Raw genomic sequence first — 13,476 nt, forward strand, 5'->3', positions numbered from 1 at the left:
TACCTCCCAACCCACCCAACTTCTTGTTCTCTCTCTTTATTAAGAAGAGAGAGAGAGAACGAAAACACCAAAGATGTGGTCTCCTATCTGTGTTGGCCAGCTACTCCTGAGCATGAGGCCTGCCCTAGAGTGTGTTTTCATATACCTAGTTTCTATCAACTTGGGAAAACTGGTTCTTCCTCTGGCATAGCTGTACTCTTTCCTCAACTCCATCCTAGTTTGTCTGCTGGAAACCTGCACTTGTCTAGAGCATGCTAGCAGTGGCTGTCAGTTCATATGGGCACATGTCAAATAGATCTGGAAAATGCTATTAAATGGAAGCCATTTGCCACTTCTGATTCTTTTTTATTATTATTAGATATTTTCTTTATTTACATTTCAAATGTTATCCCCTTTCCTAGTTTCCCCTCTGAAAATCCCCTATCCTCTCCCCCTTCCTCCTGCTCTCCAACCCACCCACTCCTGCTTCCTGGCCCAGGCACCCCCCTATACTGGGGCATAGAAACTTCACAGGACCAAGGGCCATCCCATTAATGACCAACTAGGCCATCCTCTGCTACATATGCAGTTAGAGCCACAAGTCCCTCCGTGTGTTTTCTTTGATTGGTGGTTTAGTCCCAGGGAGCTCTGGAGATACTGGTTAGTTCAAATTGTTGTTCCTCCTAGGGGGCTGCAAACCCCTTCAGCTCCTCGAGTACTTTCTCTAGCTCCTTCATTGGGGACCCTGTGCTCCAGCTTATGGATGACAATAAGCCTGATATAGCTGTCTCCTGAGAGACTCTGCCAGTGCCTGACTAATACCTCTGATTCTTATAAACTTTCTGCTCCCTCTGTCTTCTGAATAGATATCTGAACCTTGAAGTAGTAATGTGATATGTGATTTAGGCTTGAGCATTTCAAAGCCTTTCTCTCCATAAGTTGTTCAGTTAAGTCTCTTAATTACCATGTACTATAGGAAGACACATCTCTGATGAGGATGGTGTACATATGTCTATGGGTATAATGAAACATCATTAGCAATCATCTTATTCCTATATTTCTTTAGCAGAATAATAGTAATGCTTTCTCCTAGGGCGCATGAGCTATTTAGATTCAGATATATTCTACTTCTGCTTTATATCTCAGTGTTTCATTCTGCTTGTTTCATTGAAAACAATCTTCCAGCTCTATATTATCTTCAGTTGCTCTCAAAATTCTTAAACATAATCTGTTTTGGTATTAATTTTAGTCATGGGTGTCTTGAAAATTATGGAATCATCTCTTTGATAGATAGATAGATAGATAGATAGATAGATAGATAGATAGATAGAAACTTTAGTTCTCCAATAAAGTTCTCTGTTTTACCCTCTATGATTTATTTTAGACATCAAAGAAATCCTGGCAAGTGTCATTCAGTACCTTTGGTTCCTGTGAGCACTTCTCCCTAAACCATCACAGATACTAGGCTTGCCTGTCCCCAGCCTCTGATCCCTATATAACCTCAGCTGTTTTGGCTCTTGTTTTCTGAGTACCCAGAATCTTTGTGCTCTCTCTCTCTCTCTCTCTCTCTCTCTCTCTCTCTCTCTCTCTCTCTCTCTCTCTCTCTCTCTCCTCCTCCTCCTCCTCCTCCTCCTCCTCCTCCTCCTCCTCCTCCTCCCCCTGACTCCTCTCCTTGAATGGCTCACTTGAATCTGGACCACTACATATCCCTCTGGATGTTTTCTCTCTCATATCTACAAGAAACCTCTTCAAATCATACCTGAGAACCTCCTCCTCCACCCATACCTGGGAACAGTCATGTCCCATTTTTGCCATTCAATTTGGTATTAATTTATTTTATATAAAATACATCTCAGTATATCTATTATTTGATTTATGTGTGCATCTATTAGTGTTTCTTTTTTCTACTTGGCCTTTTTATTTTGGATGGATAACTTTTTGTATGAAAATTTTATGCATGGATATAATACATTTAGATTAAAACAACCCTTACCTCCTCCCCTCTAACTACTCCCATACTGCCCTCTCTACATTTCTCTCCCAACTTTATGTATTTTATTATTAGCCTAATGGAATATACCTAGTACTGCCTGTGTGTTTATGTGTGTACAATCGTCAACTGAAGCATGGGCAACCTACGAGAACCTGCTGCATCCCTAAATGTAACTGACTGCCCCTGCACCAGAATCCATAAAAATGACAACAGTTCCTAAAGTGGAATGGCAGCTGAGGATATTCCCTGATATAATTTGGATTTTTGACTTACTTGGTTTTCTTCAGGCCTTGTGCATGCAGTCAAAGCCTCTATAAGATCATGTGTGCATCAGCCTTGTCATGTCCTGAAAACAATTCACATCAACCATTCACAAACTGTTGCCCTTATAATGTTTCAATCCTCTCTTCTATGAGGAACCCCGAGTCTTGAGGAGAGGTGTACGATACAAGTGTCTTGATTAAGATGGAGGAAAACATAGTTTTTTATTGTCGCTACCTTTCTTGTGCTGGTTTTTATTCTAGTAGTAGTATACATGTTGAATAATGTCATAAAAATCCAACATCCGTTTTGTGTCATTATTATTATTCTAACATGGGTCACCCTAAGCTTTATCAGCATTTATATTAGGGCTGTAGACCCAGACCCTGTCAGAGCCTGGGCTGACATGAGCGACTCACTCTTGCTGAAGCTGGGTCTCTGTCTGACCTTATACATATCTCCATGTGCTATCCTTCCAAAGATCTCTTCTGAATTTTCTTGAGTTCTTTATTCTTCATGGATTATAAACACTTATTTTATCTCTTTGGCCATAGTAGCTTTAAAACCCCATTCTGATTTTTATGGTCCCTTTGTTTCCTTTTTGAGAACACAAGAATTATGCCTATTGTAGAATTATGCATAGGACGAAAACTTCTGAAACAGCAAACTAATTTTTGTAGAGAAATTTTGTCTATAAATTTTCTAGATGTTCTTAGCAAGAACACTGATGTATTCTAAGCATAGAGAATTGTACTGTGTTTTGTTGTTGTTTTTGCTCTCTATTACAATGGTGTGCTAATTTGTTTTCTAAATTTTCTTAATTTTTTAAAACAATATTGGTTCTTTGTGAATTTCACATCTTATCCCCTAATCCCACTCATCTCTTCCTCCCCTAGTATCTGTCCTCCACTCCTCCAACCTCCTCCACAACAGAGAAAAAATTATCATTTTGGAAGCTACAATGTGCCATATTGTGCCCTATGGTATACATTTTTGTCCACACTTCTTTACTTGCAAATGTTAATTGCAGTGACTCTTTGGTCTGATATGAGATCTCTGGCTTCTGCTACTCTATCAATACTGGAACCTCAGTGGGAATCCTCTCAGATATTCTGTTGCTTCCCTGTGTCATGGACATCCTATAGTTTTGGATCTGTAGGACCTGCCCCTTCATGAACACCAGTAGTTCACTGATGGGGTAGATGTTGGTCAATTCACAGCACTGGATCTAAACTGATCAGCCTGCTGTCTCTTCTGCTCATCTGCTCTTGGGACTGGATCACCAGAAACCCCATCAGCCTGGTGAGCTCCTACCCTGCTGCTCAGGCAATGTGCAGGGTCTCCTCTCCCCAGTGTTGTAGCTGATGAGGGACATAGCCAGTTCTCCCATTTTTATGAACCCAGGGCCAGGTCTTTTGTCCACCACTTCTCCCCCATCGTTCATCTATGCCACTGCCAGAAAATGAGGCAGGGATGACTCTCTCACATTCATATGGGCAAGTCCTGCTAATTAAGGTCAAAGTTTACCATAGCTGGATAGCTCATCTGAGCTCAGTGCAAAATGGAGGACTCCTTTACAAGCTGGGCTTCCCCTTCTCTGACCTTGTCTTGGGATCCTAACTCCCCACAACCTCTACCTGGGGAAGATTGAGTACTATTTGGTAGTCCCACAAACCCCTGCCCCTAGGCCCCATAAGAACCAGCCCAGCAAGGACTCAGATTCTTGGAATGCCTCTCCATTCAAATAAGGCATTCACAGAACTTTAAAACTCTAGACATTGCTTTCCATTTACTCTGAAAATGACTTCCTTCTCTCCAAAGTCTATATATAGGCCTGGTTCTCTACTAATAAAGTGTATTTGTACATGTCTACCCCAAATAAAAGCATGTGTACAAGCTGTGATTGACTCAAAGAGCTCTTCCATTGAAGATCCTCAGAGAAGGCCTCTCTCCTCTTGCCCCCTCCTCACCCCAGAGCTCACTCCCAGCCCAAAAGAGATTCTGCAGAACAGCACCTGTTCTAGAGTTCTCTTCATGATTCCAGCCCAGTTGCACTGGTATCTGGAAACCCTGAAAGGAAGGAAGCAGAGTATGTAGAACCACAGTTGGATCCCAAAACACATACCACACATTCACACACTAGGGGCTGGCTTGCCCACCAGCCCCACATTCAGGGCCAGTTCTGATCTTGTGCCCAGATGAGATACAGGTCCTGCTCCCCAGAGGGCAGGGGATAGGCAGGATCAGCTCTCCTGACTGCCATAGGTGACAGGACAGCACGGAAGACAAATAATGTTCCTGTTATCATGCTCACACACTTGGAGCCAGCTCACTAGTACCCCTGCCCCCAGGGTCAGCCCTACTTTGCTGCAAAGGCAACTCCCAAGGATACAGCTGGTTCAGGAAAGCACAAGCTCTCCTGCTCCCATGACCCCCGGGGCAGGTCTCCTGCCTGCAGCACCTAAGGAGGGTATAGGGAGGAGGAGGGTGTCTCTTCCTCAGCCAAACTACCACTTGTGAGAGGAATAGTAGGGATAGCTCTCCCACTCTAATATCCTTAGGCTGGCTCATCAGCAAGTCCCATAATGTGTGGTTCACTAGCTCGAATACTGGAGCTGGCTAGGGACAGGGTCAGCTCTCCTGCTCTCATGTCTCTGGGGTCAGCTCTCCCACAATGCTCAGATGAGGGATAGAGGCAATTCTACATAGCCCTCAGATATCAATATGTTCCTCAGGCAGCATCCCAAATCAGGGACATACAGCTGGTCTTTGTTGGTAACAAACCTCTATTACTGCAGGGTGAAAGACATATAGCCCTTGGTGGCAGCACAGGCCAGAACTCCCCAGATGGCATAACCAGCTACGCACATCAGGCTGTTCCCCACTACCCTTGAGTGTCCCTTTTGGTCTCTCTCCATTGTGCCCACATCCTTCTGATTCTCTTTGTCTTCCACTTCACCACTTACTGGCTTGCCTTAGTGGCACAAAGGGTCTCTGAGTGTCTGGGTCAGTTCATGAGTCTCAAGAATGCACAGTGCAGGGATAATCTCAAGCATGGTCTGTCCTCCAAGTCCTACACTATGCTGGATTGGTGGTTATCTCAGGCTAGCTTTCTTTCCAGGCCCCATAGTGCCTATCTTGTGGTTGTCTTGGGCTCTGTCCTGGACTGGACTGCCTGAGTGACCCCTTGTGAGGGATATCTGTCTCTGACTTACTTCTGCCCAGGGATCTGGTGCCAGGTGGGGTACGTCTAGTCTCTTGCTTGCTCCTCATTCTGGAAGCCCATTCAAGCCTTCCTGTCACTGGATTGATGGTTATCTTAGGCTAGATCTCTGTCTAGGCACCCTAGGGCTGGACTAGAAGTCAGTCTTAGGCTTGTTTTTTTTTTGTTTGTTTGTTTTTTTTCTTTCAGAGAGTATTAGGCTACTAATCATTCAGATGATCATAGGTCAGAACACTGAGCATAGACAGAGCCTGTCTCCTCACTGTGACTTACTGGTTTGCATGTGGCACAGCAGCCTGCAATATCTCTAAGAGCAGAAATGCTTGTTAATTCTTAATATTAATGTTAGAAAATGCACTGTATCTATTTCTCACTACTTAAAATTTTCAGTTCTAATTTGAACAAAAATGATGTGTGTCTAAATCCTAATTATCCTCCTACTTAACAATCTTGAATAAGCCTTTCAGGTGATTTCCCTTTACTTGCTTTACCGGAAAGTATTATCTTTTTCTATTGTCTGGTTAAAACTAAATTAAATATTTTCATAATTTTCAGTGGTGCAGAAATTCTTGGTGCGCAATTAGCTTTCCTGTTTGATTAATTAAGTACCACTTGTTGGGTTTTATAAAAAAAAAGATCCATGGATATGTTTTGTTGTCAGGGCACTCTGGTGGAGTCAGCTTGTGAGGCAGAAATGCCAAAAAGCTGCTCATGAGAAATGAATTTCTAGGACTCTCCTCCTGGATATTCTGGCAAAAGCCAACTCTCCAGTTTGGATCGGTTTGTCAGGCAAAAAGCCTGGAAGCTGTTTCACGAGGATAAGAGTCCATGAAAATTTTCCTCCCAGAGTTATGGCATCTCTTTCCCTAACCCATTATATTCAAATTTCCACCACATTAATCTAGTGTATAGATTCACGTGCACTCTATTAAGCATCACCTTATAGTAAATGCCTTTTAAGATTGTATTCTAACATAGCTAAAGCCTTTTCCCAGTGTTCTTAGATTCCAGATAGCAGCAAGGAGCTTAACCCATTCAGTAAACAATTAAGCACTTGCCATTTTACTCAGCTGTTTACAGAAAGAGACTAAAATTCTCACTGAGATAGAAATTCTTATTACAGACTACATTTCATGCCAAGAGCAAATTAGTATACTATACTGAAAATGGACAGTCTCCAGATATAGATAAGAATTAATGAGGCCTAGAGAATTTTGGGGTCAGTGAAACTACATTATTCTTGAGGCGTGTCAAGAGTTAACTACCCTGAGGCAATTAACTCTAAGTGTAAAACTCTTGCCTGGCAGAAAGTGCTAATCTCTAATGTAAACATTTATCTGGTCCCTACAAATTCCCTTTGTAGTCACTCCTTGCATCTGTGCTAATCTCTAGTGTTATACATTTATCTGGTTCCTTTTGAAGTCACTCCTTTTGCACCTGGAAAAATTCAATGTGCCTTGTTCTGCAATTTATTCTGTATTATAAAAGTCTGATGCTCGACTGGAAAATTACATTCAGATTCAACACCTCTCTTGTGTGTTTGACTGATTGTCACTACATCCGACTCTTCTGCCCATCTGTCTAAGTAATCCCGTTCCTCGAAGACCAGGGACTCAGAGGGTCTGCGGCATTTTGTAGAGCCAGTTGTGGTGAGGTGGGAGAGGTGCCTTGGCAGGCCCATGCTGACATATCACTTCCCTCTGAGGTACCAGCCACACAGTGGGTAGAGTGTAGAATAGAGTTTTCTAGGGCATGAGAAGGGGAGTTGAGAAGGGAGTATAGACAGAGACAGAGACAGAGACAGAGACAGAGACAGATGTGAAGGGACGAGAGGAGGGCAAAGGGGAAGAGAGGAGAGGAGAGGAGAGGAAAGGAGATGGACATGGGGAGAGAGGGAGAGACAAGGGAGTTGGAAGGGATGACAAGTTTGTGGAACTAAAAATAATTTTATCATGTTTAAGTATTTATAACTAAAAAGTATTAGTAAATAATGAGAAGAATGAAGATAGGTAAAAGAGAGAAGAAAGAAGACATAAGCCTAATAGGAAAGCAAGATGAGATGACCGAATAATGAATGACAATGAGATAGGACATAAAACATTTCCACAGAAAGGCAAAACAAAAATAAGTAGAAAAATTACTAGGAAAGAAAAACTATGACAGTGTTCAGGGAGAGGGGTAAAAATTATTGGAATCTCAGTGGGACATGGGTCTTTTATGTCAAAAGCTTGAATGTCGGTAGTAGCCATTATGATAATCTCTATCATGAAGAGTATAGATGTCTGATATAAGACACAGAGCCAGGCTCACTGCTGAAGAAAGGAGCTGACACTGAGATTTTCTACTCCAAAAGGCAGACATGGACAAGACACTAATAAGCAAATAACAAGCATGAGTTTGGGCTTGATATCTACCAAGCTGTATGGCTCTTTAAAACTTTCAGGTCAGAGACAGCCCTCACCACTAATGACCATCTCAGGCAATAACACTATCTTTAAAGGCAATAGTGTATTGTTTCTACTGCTACTGTTAGGATTAGTTTGTCTTTTTATTGGTTTTAAGTTAGTCCATAGAGTAATGGGTTTCACTGTGATACTTTCACCTGTGTATACCATTTTACTATACACGCTCCTTCACCCTTGCTTCTGCTGGTGACATCATGCAATCCTGCTGGTCTCCTTGTCCTCCTAAATAAGTCTGCTTATTCTTGGTCTAGCTGCTCTTTAATTTCTTAAGAATATGTTACATACTAGATTTCCTTGAGATGGAGAATGGGAACTAGAGGAGAAGTAAAATCCAAAATCACTAACTTAAGAAGAAACAACAATGAGTGTATAGTTACATTTTCCAAAATATTAGGTGGTGGTTAGCCTGAGGCATTTATGAGATTGTCAATGTAGCAGAATTAATATAGTTTATCTTTCTGAAGTAACTCAAAATTATTAGATACTGAATATTTTAAAACAAGAAAATGGACTTGTTATGGACTTTAAAATAAAAGATATATTATTTTATTTAATCTTTAATATAAAATAGAAATACAAGGTTGCTACTGCAGTTTGTTTCTAGTTAATTATCCTCCCTCTAGGGAAGATACTTATACCATTCCTCAGCATTTTCGCTTCCTGTAAAGCTCCTTTAGTTGCTAATGAGCTACACTTGAGATAAGGAACCTTGCCTTGGATTTGCCTTTTAAAAATTGGCCCAGCTCCTTTCGAGTTTAATATACTGGTTTATATTTTTTTTCACCAGTAGTATCAGCACAATAATGTAACATCCTTCATCCCACGATATTGGTGCAGGGCCTGCAGAAACCCAGCACCAGTTCCAAAAGATGACAGGATGATGCTAATGAAGCCAGTGAATAAGTCTGTCTAGACATCTGACCTTCAGTTCTGTTGTCTTGGAAACTTAATTTTCTCAGCACACAGAAAATCCACCTTTGAAAAAAACAGATTTAACAATAATCAAGCATGCTACTTTTAGATATATAAAAGTCTCACTTTATTAATTTAATGTTAATCTAGGATATATACAACTGCTTGAGAAATACTCTGGTATATATAGGATATCTGAAGATCAAAAGTCCAATTTATTACACAAAATGGAAAATCTTTTCAGATGTCAGTTCTCTGCAGAGAGTCCAAGGATTATTATTATAACAATAATAGTAATAATAATAATAATCGTAATTAATTGGGTTAAATTCAATAGAATCCTGGTTCTTTATGGTTTTGCCTTCTATTTATGAACTAAGAAAGAACACTAAATTAGGATGGGATATATCGTTAAACATTACTTGTTTTAATAACCAAATGTAATAATGCAGTTAACACTAGGACTATAATATATAGACAGAACTAGAGACATAAAATCCAGAGACAACTGACTATTACCCATTTAGAGAAGCACTAGGTTTCTCATCAGTGGAAATTTTGTCACATTCACTCCATCCCCTAGACCAAAGTCAGGAACTCATTTCACACAGTGCTTTAAATTGTGGCGACATTTATTTACTTATATCTGAACATAAGTAAATTCACACGTTCTGAAAACATACAGAGTAATTTCTACAGCCATTATTCCTCTCTGCATCTGGATAAGCTTTATTTTGAGAATTAAATGTTTTCATTTATCAATTCGTTTTGTTTTCTTATTGCATATTGTATATTTGACCATAAATACTTCCTGATTTTCACTGTTTTATATGGTTCTATATGTGCATACCCTATATATTCCCTCTACAAACTTTCTGATTTACAGGTTACAGTTTGGACAAATGTACACATTTCCTGTAATTACTGTTAACCCTTGCAGGATCAGAATCTATTGGGTCCCTTAACGTGGGTATCTGTATTACAAGTACACAGGTTATTAGTCATATAAAACATCATTCTCAGAGCAATTGTATATATTTCTCCAAGTAATTTGGAAGCATCTTGCTGTAATATCTGCATTAAAATTATATAATAAGATTCTTTAAACTTTATTAACTGATAATCTAAGAATAAAGCCAAAGGTTGGATAATTCTACGTGTCACAATGTTAAAATATCCTAAACAAAACAATGCATAACCATTCTTGAGTTTAGGGTCTTCTATTTCACACATATTAGTCTCCATTTTGTGTACTTTATATGTTATAGATATTGAACTCGTTCGTGTGTTCTCTCTCTCTCGCTCTCACACTCACTCACTCAATCAGGGTTTCCTGTTGTACCCAGGCTGTGTTGTTTTGAAACTTACTAAATACCCCAAGATGAACTCCGAACTCACCATGATAATATTATGGCTTTCTCAGATCCGATATTATAGTCATAAGCCTCTATACCTGGACTTAGAATTATCTATAAATGTTTAATTCGTTTTGATATATGCTTAAATTATGAATACATTGGTTATTTTATTTATTTACATTTCAAATGTTATCCCTCTTCCCAGTTTCCCCACTGTAATCCTCCTATCCTATCCCTGTGTCCCCTGCTTCTATGAGGGGGATAACATTTGAAATGTAAATAAATAAAATAATCAATAAAAAATAAGAGGGAAAAAACCCTCAGAGTACAAGTTTTCACATCGTTAATTTAAATTAAAAGCAAAGGAAAAAGGAGGAGGGAAAATGCTAATGTTGTTACCAGGATCAATCCATAGATCCTGTAAACCAGTCTCATTTGCTAAGAGAAAAAGCTAAGCTGAAGGTAACAGAAAACTAACACAGGAAGGTGTGAGGAGTGTGCATTCAATGCAGGAAATGAAAACAGCAGACATGAGCTACTGAAGTTATTTAGACATGAAAATTTAAGTTTTCATAGATGACATTTATCAAAAATATATCTTATTTAAAATGTCTTACTTTTGATGTATAATTCCATCATTTCTCCCTTCCTTTCTTATCTCCAAGCCCCCCCCCCCCTTCCTTGGCCTTCCCCATCTTCACTCTTTCAAATCCGTGATCTCTTTTTTCATTAATTGCTATATCTTAATTTACAAACAAATGTTTCTGATGATTCAAAAAAAGAATTCATATTAGAAAAGACAGCTAGATAACTAAATTTTTAATTTACAACTTAAAATGACTCTTTGATTTATAAATTAAAATTATACTTTGTAAAATATAAGAGTAGCTCAAAATAAATTTAATATATACATTTTATATGACAAATATTTGAGTTTCTAAACCATTTCCTCTAGTTTTTAATTCTGCATTTAAAAGGAGAGGGTAGTTATCAGATGTAGTTGAAGATTATTAGAGTCTACTAAAACTAATAAGAACTAATATAGTATTGCTTAAGATTTTAATATGTATCAGAGACTCTGGTGAGTGTCTTATTAGACTTTTTTGACTCAGCATTTTCAACACACCAGTAAGGTAGATAGATTACTCCTATAGAGAGATTTTCACAGTCATGCTCACTGCTGTTCTATTGACAGGTCTGAAATGGAGTAAACCTGGATATCCAATAACAGATGAGTGAACAAGGAAATATTGCACTACTTCAAAGAAAAATGAAATTTGAAGTTAAAGGATGGAACTAGAAAAATTCTACTGGATGAGGAGGGAAAGAACACAGGTTCAGAAAGACAAACGCCACACGTTCTCTCTCTTATGTAGATACTAGCTTCAAATTTTTGACTGTGTATTTACCTCAGAGCAAAGGAAGATGTCAAAGACTAGAAATCAGGCTTAGAGGGTACATTAAAGGGAGAATGAAAGACTATTAATAGAACAAAAGGACCAAAGTTGAATACTCGTGACAGAAATTCATAATCAGCGAGGGATATGGGAGCAAATGAAAAAATAAGGAGTAGAGGACAGGGGAGAATTCAAAGAAAAGAGGTATGGAGGCTTATTAGCTTATAGTCCAATTTAAAACAAAAAAGCTCAAAGGTAGTAGAACACGTGAAGAGAAAAAATGGGTGGGAACACTGAGAATTAAAGGATTAATGAAGGATAGAGGACAGTAAGGGATGGTGGATGGGTTAACCAAAACTAACAATATATGTATATATATATATATATATATATATATATATATATATATATATGCCTAATAGAATCCTTCTAATTAGTAAGCCATTTTCAAAGTACAATTCTAAAAAGAGAGAATCAGGGATAACTACACCACAGGAATAGACAATGTTGTGCCCAGAAAACTTGAGTTATTAGATGAAAATACAAGTATAAGATACAGGGCACAGTCTTAAGAGTTACTAGTCAAGGTATCCCCAGATGTCTCTAAAACAGCACAGGGCATTTCCATTTGTATTGGTTACCCATCATGACCATATGGTAAGGACCTATTTCTGAAGACAAGACAAAATTTTGCTGAAGGAAACAGAGAAGTCAATTGGGGGGGTTGTTTTTTGTTGTTGTCATTGTTTATTTGAGACAGGGTTTCTCTTTGTAGCCCTGGTTGTCCTGGAACTCACTCTGTAGACCAGGCTGGTCTCGAACTTAGAAATCTGCCTTCCAAGTGCTGGGATTAAAGGTGTGTGCCACCACTGCCCGTTTTCCAGAGAAGTCAATCTTTAAAAACCAGGAATCTTCCTATTGTCTGGCTGTTATATTATTGGACTGCTATGCAGGCTATTTAGGGAAGAAAGATATCCATTGTCTTACTCAGCATGAACTTTGAATACTACAATACTGACCTGCTAGGTAAGGTAAACCTACTAGTGTAATAGTGGCAAAATTGCTATAGAATAATCAACTATGTTTCAGTTAAATTTAAGACATGCTTCAAGGATAGAATTTTATACCTGGTACTGTTGGAGTTTGTCAAAAGACCCTTACTCACAAAGACCACAGAGACAGCCATCACTGCAAAATGCATGAGGATTTTTATTGATCCAACATGTTGGGGACTCCCCTCTCAGCACACAGGCCAGAGGAAAGACCCAGAACAAAGAAAGAACACATTTTTTATACCTTTGTAAGGGGCAGATTTGAACAACAGGGTTCTCATTGGTGTAGCAAGTAACCCTTTCAGGCATTAGTTGGTTTGTATAGTGACTAAGAAACCCTTTGGCCTAGTGACTCACTTTGCTTGGCCCCATGGTGGGTTATTATAATTTGGTCAGCAAAGTAATAGTACATTTGGAACTTCTGGGTCAGTCACAGCTATTAACATCACAGGGAATCCTAACAAGGTCAGAGCAGTCTGCAGTCTTTCTCAGAATTTAGTATGGGACGGGGTACGGGGATTTCTCTAGGAGCTGTTATCTTGTTATGGTTATTTCTCTGAGGACAACTAATATTATTTTGGCAGTTGCAAGCTTAGTCATTTTGTGCACTAAAACTATGTTTTTACATTTGTTTAGTCAGCCAGCTTCCTTATCTGCCTCTGCACTTTGCCTGCTAATACAGTTTGGAAAGTTATTTTCAAAGGGGGAAGGTACTGGGTGGTCTTGAATTCATTTTGGATATTACAGTACTCTAAGCCTAACCAAAAGTTTGAAGAGCTCATGCTATTATGATTTGGGTAGTAAGAATATTTCATAGGAGTACAAGACAGAAGAGC

The 13,476-nt window shown here is 39.1% G+C and overlaps 1 non-coding gene across 1 annotated transcript; it reads right to left on the bottom strand.

Moving 5' to 3' along the window:
* Positions 1–5,647: 5,647 nt before the first annotated feature.
* Gm24278 lies at positions 5,648–5,774 on the bottom strand. Its single transcript, XR_003948507.1, has one exon. It is a non-coding gene; the product is annotated as a small nucleolar RNA SNORA17 (small nucleolar RNA).
* Between the last annotated feature and the right edge of the window lie 7,702 nt (positions 5,775–13,476).

This window comes from Mus musculus, chromosome 9, assembly GCF_000001635.26.
Source record: "Mus musculus strain C57BL/6J chromosome 9, GRCm38.p6 C57BL/6J".
In the NCBI taxonomy this organism is placed as follows: domain Eukaryota; kingdom Metazoa; phylum Chordata; class Mammalia; order Rodentia; family Muridae; genus Mus; species Mus musculus.